Source organism: Molossus molossus, unplaced genomic scaffold, assembly GCF_014108415.1.
Source record: "Molossus molossus isolate mMolMol1 unplaced genomic scaffold, mMolMol1.p scaffold_m16_p_1, whole genome shotgun sequence".
NCBI classification, from domain to species: Eukaryota; Metazoa; Chordata; class Mammalia; order Chiroptera; family Molossidae; genus Molossus; species Molossus molossus.
The window spans coordinates 144,976,157-144,988,043 of NW_023425344.1; the positions used below are offsets into that span (position 1 = coordinate 144,976,157).

General features: G+C 35.8%; 1 pseudogene; it reads right to left on the bottom strand.

Moving 5' to 3' along the window:
• Window positions 1-5,007: 5,007 nt before the first annotated feature.
• On the bottom strand, window positions 5,008-5,115 carry LOC118620968 (annotated as a pseudogene).
• Window positions 5,116-11,887: the final 6,772 nt, after the last annotated feature.

Sequence of the window (11,887 nt, forward strand, 5' to 3'; positions counted from 1 at the left end):
TGTCAGTACTGTGCCAAGAAATAGACTGTAAATTCTAGGAATTCAAAGTAAACATTCCACTAGTTTAACCAATAACTGATAGTTAAATAAGATAAATTTAGTTTTATTCCAAGTAATTAAATCAAATCCATCTCATGTTGCCAAAGTTGGCAACTGCATACCTAAATCAGAGCTGTCCTGTTATCAATGTCACTGAGGTCCAACAGACATTTTCTGTCCACCAAGAGACGTACCACTCTCGGATGGCCATGGGCACAGGCCAAATGGAGAGCAGTCCTGTGAAAGTGAGAGGACACTGTAGGAACTTGGAGCGCACTGTCTCAACACGTACAATTGTTCATGTGATTGTGAACATTAAATGTTATCCCCATGCCTTCAAAACAAATATTTAGCTTTCTTCTGAAGACAGCACAATATTTATTAGTTCTTATTACCCACCACATTAATGAAGGAGCAGCCTATCTGAATTGAGGTGACCTGGAATTCGGCTCAACTTGGGTCTGATCCTATCTTAACTGTCACTTATTAGTTATCATTTAGCCTTTCTGAACCTCAATTTTCTCATCAAGAAATGAGAATTAAAACAGTAGTGATCTCACAGAAGACCTTTGTTCACTTAAATGAAAAGCTAAGTAGTGTTTACTGCAGTTTTTAGCACACACAAAAAATCTTAATAATTGTTAGATTATATTATAATTATTACTATTACTACTTTAAGACATTTCAACTAAGTAAATTATATTATTATACCTACTTTGCAGATGTGTTTTAAGAATTAGAAAGCAAACTGTATTTCAATGATATATATATTTTTTTTTGGTACGTGCCCCTAATGGGAACCAAACCCGGGACTCCTCTGGTCCATAGGCCGAGGCTCCAACCACTGAGCCAAACCAGCCAGGACTGTTTCAATGATTTTTAACATGCTTATTTTCTCATGTTCTAACATCTCTTGGTAGTGGAATAAAATTTATAATAAAGAATGTCTTACAACTATAATTGGCAGCATGTTCTTATAAAAATTCTTATTGGTATATAATATATTGGGTATCATACCATCCATAGTGATTAAGTGAAATAATGGTAAATACAACAAACCTTTTGCACTTCTTCTAATTTAAATCACCATTAGTTCTTAAATGCATTATGGGAAAAGAGGAATAAAATAACAAGAAAACAATTTTAAGTAACTTTGACTTTATTGGGTGGGGGGCTTAATTCTCACCCAAGGGTATTTTTTCACTGATTGTTTTTTAGATAGCATAGAAGAGAGGGAGGGAGAGAGAGAGAAATATCAGTGTGAGAGTGACACATCAATTGGTTGCTTCCTGCACTTCCCCGACAATTTTCTCCCTTCAGAAATACTTATGTTTGAAAGGACTAAGAAAAACCTTCATTTGAGCCCTGGCCAGTTTTGCTCAGTGGTTAGAGCACCAGTGTAACCAGCACAGTCCAGAGAACCCAGATTTGGTTCCCACTAAGGGCACGTACCTCAGTTGCAGTTTGACCTCAACCCTGGTTGGGTTGTGTGGGAGGCAGCCACCGGATGTGTCCCTTTCACATCAATGTTTTTTTCTTGCTCTCTTTCTTTCTCTCTCTCCCACTCTATCAAAACAAAAAATAAAAAATGTCCTCAGGCGGAAGAGGATAAAAAAATGGAAAAAAGACTCAAAGAACCACCTCCCATGACATAAGAATGGCCAATAAGCACATGAAAACTTTTGTTAATGGTACCACTTTGAAAAAAATTATTATTTAAAAAAAGCTTCATTTGAGATTAGGTCCTAATATCTCCATTTTAAATTTCTCATTTTGCTCATACTTGACAACATGATGTTTTTAAGAATGAAAAGGGCCTGAGAGAGAAATTGAAAGGGTCCTAAGTAGAATATATCTGCTACATAGATATTCAGGTTATAGTTTATGTATAAATGTATTAAAATAATGAGTAAATATACTTGGAGAGTTCAGTGTTTTTTAAAAATATTTCTATAAAGTAAAGCAATACTTCTGCAATAGTAATAATCACTATATTTGCTATTTTTATCATAAAAATACAACTAAAATGATTAACTTAAAATCATTTATATATTATATGTAATAAAGCTATTTAAAGTAAAAAATGTGTACATTTACATATATACATGTATTCTACAGGCACAGATAAAAAGATTCCTTTTCCTCCTGAAGAGGTTAAAAGTTTGCAGATGTCAGTCCTCAAAAACATTTTTTTAAATGTTATAATACAAATGTTCAGAAATAAATTGTATCACATTTTGCACATATTTTGGGCTAATATAAGCATAGTCTGTGTGTTTGTATAATCAAACTGATTTTTGTCTCCCTTTCTGATCTACCAAAGTACATCTTTACATGTTAACATCCATCTACTATCTTTACCACCTTCAATTGTCACATATTATTCCATCCTATGGATGCACTGCAATTTTTAAACAAAATCCATGTATATGAGTTCTTCTACACTACTATTTTGAGCAGTGCTGAGAAAAACAAATTGTATGTAATTTATATAATTATTTTATAAAGATATTTTAGTATAAATAGAATTAATAGGTAAAAAATAATATATATTATTGCACATTTGAAAAGTCAAAAGCAACTAAAACTTTAAGCAGCAGTATAAGTACCATTGCTGGTCATCTTCACAAACTTTGTGAATAGAAAACAGTATTACACTCCTCTTTTAATGTAAATTCTTTTGTTATCGGTGACACTAAATATTTTTTCCTATGTCCACTGGTCATTGTAGATATGTTAAAAGTGCTTTGTCCAATGTCAAATTAGAGTTTTTTCTTGTTGAATTCAAAGTTTTCTCTGTAACATATACTTTTACTCTGATATGCATATGTTGTAAATATTTTACAAGTACATTTTCTTTTTTTTAATATTACTTTCTGATAGACAGTGGGTTTTAATTTTTTATATTGCTCAAACTCCAGAAATCCTGCTTTTGAAGTCTTTGTCAATTTAAATATATAAGTAGGCATCAGTGTTTTTTTCTGCTAATTTTCACATTTTGTATATTTGAAATTTTTAATTTATATTTCAACTGGAACTTACTTTGTGAGATTAAAGTCTAGCCAGTTTTCTCCAAAAACTTAACAGTTATTTCTCAACCACTTATGAGTAATTCATCTTTTTCTATGAACATAAAATGTCACCCAGTATCAAGTTTTAAAGTCTTACATCTATTTGGATGTTTGAGCTTTTCCATTCTGTTCCAATAATTTCTCTGTCTTTTCAGTTATTAATAAATAAATAATTTGTGGAAATTTATAGCACATGTTGATATCTAGAAAGGCAAATCTTTATAGCCTACACAATAATTTTTTTAAATTTTATCACAATAAAGACAGCACTGTGACTCAAAATTTTTAAAACCATATTTTATTTAGTTTCTGTAAAATTGATAAATATAAGAAGAGCACAGATTTGAGAAATGAGTCTTCCTATTTCAGACCACAGCTATCTTCTCACTTCAAAGTTCCCTTCTGAGGTCCGTCAATAAAGAACAAAGGTGTACACTGATATAAAATGGTTACTGGATTTTATCAGAAGAATTTCTAGCCCAGAAGTTGATCTATTAGGGGAATTATTTCTCTCATTATGCACTTTTCTACAAATAGCATTACAGCATAAAAATGTGAACAAATATGCTGTATATACTTAATTTAATTTCTACCATTGATATTTAATTAAATCATTTTTAAATTGTCAGTAAAGTGCTCTGTGAGAGGAATTAAAAGTGGGTCCTAATGTTTTTGTGTCTGCTGCTCATAAAGTTGGCCTGAGATCTAGACCCCACTAAGGTCTCTACCACTGAGGTGCTGCGGGGCTGCAAGAGGGGGGCAGCCGGCACCCTGGGTGGCAGGAGGGCTGCACTGCACCTGGCTGGGCCTGGCAGGGAGAGCTTCTCCCAGGTCCACATGCCTCCTCCTGGTGGACCCCAGGCCTTCGGCTTTGCAGTTTCTACCACCTGTTCATCTTGTCTCTATCATCTAAGCCATTTATCCAGAGCAACAGATTCTGCTTCACTTTTGCTACGTTGCCCACACAGGCAGCTTTGTGCATCTTTCTCAGATCTTTGTCTTGGATCTGGTACCCCAGCTAGGTGCTCCTGTTAGTCCTTTTAAGCCTGTCTCCTATGCTGTTCCTCCCAGGGCTGCTGAATGACCTCAAGGGCAACAAGCTCTTTCTACTCCCAAAGCCGAAAATCTTCTTCATTGCAGCTAGCCAAGGGATACAGAGAAGCCTCACCTTCCCCTCAGCTTTTTACCAGCTGGCTTCTGAGCCCAATACTAAGGCTCTAGATAAGCCAGTCGCCTCAGGCCACAACCACCTAGCAGAGAAGCACCGTGGTTTGAAATCTTTCAGCCTAGAATGATAGTAACCAAGCAATGCCTCCCTCTACACACAATTGCGCCTGCGCACCTCAGAGCAGCCGTCAATGCGCATGCGCCCAAAGGCCCCCGTGGCCAAAGATACTCAGAGCACATGTGCAAGGTCCAGACATCTTAAAATCTCAGTAAATGCTTGTGAATGGGTGGTGCTGGGGTTTTTTCAAAAATGATGGAAATTGTCTTAAGTGTTTTAAGACAGTCACAAAAGTTAGAAATACCCCAGTAGAGAAGCAGTCTTTGCCTACCACTGGGGCTAGAGTGACATGGAATTTCAGAATGCTAAAGGCCTCGTCCTCCAGAAAGCTCCTTTGAAAAAGAAAAAATCTATAAATACTTTTGTCTCTGCATTTATTCTTTTTCCACATCCCTCTGGACCCCAGCCAGTCTCCAGTAAATTTAGCAGATGCAACAACAGAAAGGTGTTTCACAATTTTGGAAATTGTGGCAATGTATCTACAAGTGCAAATTTATGAGAAACAAATGCACTTTCTCCAGATGAAATAGAAGCACATTTTCCATGTTTCTCTTAATGCAGTAACCCCAGCCTTACATTTACGTTTTCTTTCCTTTTATTTCCCAAAATTAAATCAGTTTACAATTTATTTTGAAGCATGAAATAACATTTTAAAATATTTTATTAAACTGATAAGAACAGATACTACACTTGATGTTAGCCAAAAGGCCGAAAAGCGATGACATTTAAGAACTTTTTAAAAAATGCCTATTCACATGTTGCAAACCACTTTTCTCACCTAGTTTGTAATACACTTTATTTTGCATTAAATTCTTGGTATGTTATTTTCTGTTTCTGGATTTTCTGTTCTGTTCTATTGAATGTTCTACTTCTTGCAAAAGTATTCCAGTACTAAAGAGACATCTAATTGATAGAGACACATTGACTGGTTGCTTCTGGCACTTGCCCTGGTCGAGGAATCTAACATGCAACCTGGGTGTGTGCCCTGAAATTGAATCAAACTCGCCACCTTGTGGTGTATGGAATGATGCACCAACCAACTGAGCCACATGGGCCAGGGAGTGAAGAACTTTTTTAAGTTATCATTTTATAACAGGAGAAGTTGACAGCTTCTGGTAGGTCTTAGGGAAGGCAAACTGGATAGTAAAGATTTCACCACAGAGATGTAATATTAAAGAACGGTATGATGCAGATGAAAAAAAAATCAAATAAAATGCAAGCAAGAGGGATTGTTTTTATTAATGGGTAAGATAATTGCTAAAATATTTTAAAACATAACTATTTTTTATTGAAATCCCAATAGCCAATTTTTTCAGTAATTAGTTAAGAGAAACAGCTCACCTTTTTGTTTCCTTTTAATATTCTGTTTCTTTGCTTTATCTACCCAAATCTATTCTCTACTTTTATATCTAATCACCTTACTGACCTTGTGTGATCTTATCATCTTCATCATAATTAAGCCTCTTGTGCTCCATACGTGTTCCGTATCCTTTAAGATCTTACAAACTTAAAATTTAGATACTCCTTTCTCCTTGCTTCCATCTTTCTCTATTGGCAACTCCTGTTTTTTTATTCCATTTTTTAGGAAAGCAAAAATATGCTGGCTCTGTACTCCATAAAAACTGATATAAACAAGAGCGTTTATAGATAAACTTATTTTAATGTAGTACTTGCTCCAGTAATTCCAATTGGACTATACCTTGTATTATGAGTAAAGCAGACAGGCACAGTAGCAGGAGCAGGAGCAGGTCCCACAGCAACTAATGCAAAACCAGCTAACCCGACACTTAACAGGTTCCTATGACATTTACTAATGATTTCAAGAGCTAACCACAATGAAAAGCAATAGAAACCACCATTACATAAGATGCACCAGCAAAATTTGAACTTTTGGCAGCCATATTTTACAGCAAGACAAATACAGCAAGACAAATTGAGGTAGTTATTCTTCAGAGGCCATTAAATGCCATTTTATTCTTTGACATTTGAATAATTTTACAGTAAATTGTTTAAAATTAGCAACTCAGCCCTGGCCAGTTTGGCTCAGCAGTTGGGGTGTTGGTGTGCGGTCCGGAGAGTCCCGGGTTCAGTTCCCGCTAAGGGCATGTACCTTGGTTGCAGTTTTTCCTGGGCCCTGTTTGGGCCATGTGGGTGGCAACCACTTGATGTGTCTCTTTCATGTCAATATTTCTTTTTTTTTACTCCCCCTCCCACTCTATCTGAACAAAATATTGAAAAGTGTCCTCGAGTGAGGATAAAAAAAAGAGAAAGAAATTAGCAACTCAGAAACTGACTGTCGGACCTTCAGCATAAATTGCTGCTAAAATGCACCTATACAGCTCTGGAGAGTGCTGGGGTCCCTACTGATGGACTGGTATCTTTATTGGTGAAAGAACAATTAATAAAAACAAACAATAGCAACAATTTTGCAGGCATATCCCTTTTAACCAGAAAAAAAAGTTTTGGCATGTGTGAATGGTTTTGACTATGATCACCAAGCATTTTGCCTCTTATAGTAGCCCAAGCAGAAAATTATTTTTTTCTACCCTATTTGTCTCCTCAGTATTTCTCAGGGTGACATATGAGACGAGCAAAAGCTCTCTGTAGTGGTATCTGAAGAGAAGAATCTGACATTTTTGAAGCAGCCTGTAGTGAGGGTCAAAGACATTACCATGCTGCAGAAAGGTAGGAAACACACACCAGGACTCCAAGTGGGTATAGAAATTTGGTTGATCCTAGTGTTTCTATATGGATCAAAGATACTTAAGAAGTATATTGTTAGGCCAACTTTGAGCTTCTGTATTTCTTGGTCAAACATTATCTGGATCTCAAGAATTTATTACAAGCAGTTGCAATTTAAGATTTCTCATTCCCAGACTTGTGTGGAAACTAGTTTTGAATCCACAACAGATGCTCTATAGAGTGTTTTTGCTTAGAACTCTCATGTCTATCTAAGATTCAAATAATGCCCAGGTTAAGCTTCCCCGCACACTCATGTGATAGTAATACTAAAGGAATTAATAATGTGTAGAGTGATATTTGTTTCATCATGAGAAACAACTGAGAGGTGGATGTCTTAACAAATCCCATAGCTAAGCTTTTCTGATTCTAGTTTAAAGACTATCATTAATGTTTTCTTCTTGTAGGAGTTACCACAAACCAAATCAAACACAACTGGTTAATTTGTGCTTTGGGCTGTGTCTTCCCAGGCATTATGCTGTATCTACTAAAATATGTGAAATGGTGATTATTTTAAAATAATATAAAAATAGAGTTTCTCTTTTGTTCTTCCTGAAAATCTTATAGCAACCAACATGTCCAATTGCTCTGTTTTTTTCCTCTACATTTTCTCCTACCTCTGTGTCTTTTTATTTATTGTCTAGCAAAGTTATACAGATGTAACTAACATCTCAGGTTGAAGAACTTCTGGTCTCTAACATGCTTCAAGACTGTGAAGAGTAGCAAAATTTGAGGTGAGAGTCCACAATTATTTCTACAGAGCAGAAAGAAGGCAACATGAAAGATAAGCACATTTAAGCTAGCACACAATCCTAGCTTGCATTTTTTTATTTTCTAAAAAGAAATCAAGGTGGGTGGACGTGAAAGAGAGTATAGAGGAGATAAATGGTGATACAAATTAAATTAAATTAAATTTTAAAATAAATAAATAAAATAAAAAAGAAGTCAGATTTTTCTCTATAACAAAACATTTTACTTGTTTAACAGTTATCTCCTTTATAATTATACTCACTGGTATATTTTCTCAGATGAAAGAGTCACTTAATACTCATATTCTTCACAGTATTTTTAACCCTCTATGGTGAATCTGATCCATCTAGTTTATGCTCTGCCTGATGGTGAGGGAATTAGGATAATTAATCTACTGAATACCTATCACTCTTTCATTCACTGAAAATATATAAACTGATGACCTAGAAAACACTCTATTTAGTCCTGGAGATACAAAAGTGTTCATGATTACTTTCTAGAACCCACCCTCAGGTGGGAGAATGCAGACATAGAAACAGTAAGATAGAGAACAGTTTATCACAGAAGTACAGGCCAAATGCTATGGAGTAACAGAGAAAGTAGTTGGACATAGAGCCTAAATAGAAAAGGGCTGGAGAGAAAGACTAAGAAGTCACTGGCATACAGATAGTAAAAAAAATATAGATAGAAACTAAAAGAACCAGGGATACAACCTTAGAGTTTAGCAACATAAAATAGAGAGTAAAGAATAAAAACCCACAAGATAATTCCTGAATTTTAACATCATCTTGGAATTCTTCAAGCAATAAAAGGAAAAATAAAAGCAGTAACCAACTAAAGCATTCATTAGAAAGGGTATCCTTTGTCTCTATTATTAACTTAGCAACTGTATAAACAGTTCTACCAGACCCCTGGACTAGCTCTTTCAGTTTTAACAGTATTAATTTTGATAATCCTTAAAATAACATGACTACACTTTCTTGAAATTTTAAGGGGAAGACTACTAAGCTATAACATAGTATAATCACTGGGTAATTATGTAAAATTACATAAAATACCAAGACAATAGTTTTATAGCAAAAGTTAATTTAGGCATAAAAATAGACATATAGATCAATAGAACAGAATAGAGCCCAGAAATAAATCCATGCCTTTATAGTCAGTTAATATTCAACAAAAGAGGTGAAAACATACAATGGACTAAAGATAGTCTTTTCAATAATGGTGTTTGGAAAATTAAACAGTTATGTGCAAAAAAATGAAAATAGACCACCTTCCTATACTGCACACAAAAATAAACTTAAAATGGATTAAAGACATAAATGTTAGAATCAAACTATAAAAATTCTAAAAGAAAACATAGGCAGTAAACTCTCAGACATTTCTGGTAGAAATTTTTTTTCATATATCTCCTCGGGCAAGGGAAACAAAAAATAAATAAATGGGACTATATCAAATTTAAGAGTTATTGCAAGCAAAGAAAACCATCAACAAAATGAAAAGACAATCTACTGAATGGGAGAACATATTCACCAAAGATACATCTGATAAGAGATCAATATCCAAAATTTACAAAGAATTTATAAAACTTAACACCAAAAACAAACAAACAACCCAATTAAAAAATGGGCCAAAGATTTAATAGACACTTCTCCAAAGAGGATATAAAGATGGCCAATAGACATATAAAAAGATGCTCAATGTCACTAATCATCAGAGAAAAGTAAATTAAGACCAAATGAACCATCACCTCACCTGTGAGAATGGCTGCAATCAATAAATCAAAAACAAAGAGTACTGGCATTGATGTGGAAAAAAGAGGGTGTTGGTGCACTGCTGGCGGGAATGCAAATTGGTTCAGCCACTGTGGAAAACAGTATGGAGTGTCCTCAAAATATTAAAAATGGAACTGCCTTATGACCCAGCAATTCTACTTCTGGGAATTTATCTGAAGAAACCCAAAACACTCATTTGAAAGACTATAGGCATCCCTATGTTTATTGCAGTATTATTTAAAATAGCCAAAATTTGGAAGCAGCCCAAGTGTTCATCAGTAGATGAGTGGATAAAAAGCTGTGATACACTTACACAATGGAATACTACTCTGCTATAAAAAGGAAAATAATTTTACCCTGTGCAACAGCATGGATGGACCTGGAGAACATTATGGTAAGTAAAATACGCCAGTCAGAGAAAGAGAAGTACCAACTGAGGTATGTGCCCTTAATTAGAATCAAACCCATGACTCATTGGTCTGCAGGCCAACTGCTCTAACCACTGACCAAAACCAGCCAGGGCTATGTAAGCACTATTTTTGATTCATGGGATATAATCAAACAGCAATATTGTCTCCTTCTTCTTTTTTATTAAATACTCAGATATTTTTCTCCCAATCCAGGTTGAAAACCTTTACTCTCAATTAATGAAAAGTTCATAGGGTTGCTTTAATTCACAAAGCTCTGAAACAGAATTTCCAGCCCCATATAATTATAAAAATGCCCAAAGTCAGAGTAATCAGCTAGGCCATGCTATATGGCCACATGCAGTAGTGGTGGATGGAAGTGTGGTACTTTTCTTCTCTCCTGCCTAATTCCACCCCCCAATTCCTCAGATAACCCTACCAGGATCAAAATTATAGTGTGTAATTGAGTTCTTATCTGGTTGATACTGTAAAATGGTTTTGAGCTGTCTAAATCTGGCAATTATTTTAAAGCTAGCTCTCTTTCTCAGGAGCACTTCTGTACCCGCAGCTGTTGTCACCTGCAACTCCCTTGACCTGAGCGAATGCAGTCCATTCTATTGGCTTTTTTTTCTTCTTCTTAGGAAATACAGAAATCATTCTCTTCTGAAATCCCTCCAAACTTCTAACTTGTTTTTTTGTACAGTATCTAAAATGGTTTCCCCATAATGGCTTACTTTTTTTCATGCTTGACAAAATCTGGTCCTTCATAAACACTCAAGCAGTTTTTGTCAAAACAAATGCTGAGAGTGCAGAAAAGTCTAAATTTATGAACAATTATTCTCCCTTTATTGGCCAAAGCAACTTACCCGTCCTTTCAGGTTCCAGGTTACCTTCAAGTCAAATACCCGTTTCCAGATCTGCAGATGCGTATCCAACTCACCAAACTAGGTTTTATGAGAAATAAGCACCCTCTCCTCCTCTCCCTATGACATATTTGTATATTTTTTTCATAAAATGCACTTTTAAATTTATACAAATTCCTAACAGATCTATTACCATTATATAACCATATGATGAAAGGCTGAAAATGTCAGAGCATGCATATACTTATACATATGTTAAATTTCTGTTGTAAATGGTGTAGGTGTTCATATTCCTGCCTAACAAAATGGGGATTCATATATGACAGAATTGAGTCAGGGAAGGATTTACTCAGAAATAAAATCCTGCCCTGGCCGGTTTGGCTCAGCGGTTAGAGCGTCCGCCTGCGGTCCGGAGAGACCCGGGTTCGGTTCCCGCTAAGGGAACGTACCTCGGTTGCAGTTTGTCCCCGGCCCTGGTTGGTCATGCGGGTGGTAGCCACTCGATGTGTCCCTTTCACATCGATGTTTCCCTCTCTCTCTCTTCCTCTCTCTCCCTCCCACTCTGTCTGTACAAAAAATGGAAAAATGTCCTCGGGTGAGGATAAAAAACAAACAAACAAAAAAACAACAGATAGAGTAGCTAGGCATGTCACTGAAAGTACTAAGTGGTCAGGTAGCCATCTGGAATTGATAGCTGCTCGATATACTCCAGATTTACCAGAGGAAAGCAAAACACAAACTGAAACTGGTTAAGCCATCCACACACCTATGGTTGCTAAAGACTGCACATATGCACACAGGAAAATAAAAAAGTCCATGAGAAAGCAAAACCAGGGCAGATTAGAAAATGACCTGAACATTAACTGTATCTGCCAGCACACACACAGATTCATCAGCAGAGCGGAGGGCCTGGCACCGATGGAGTATGAACACAACCCCTGCCCAATCTTTGGCTAAG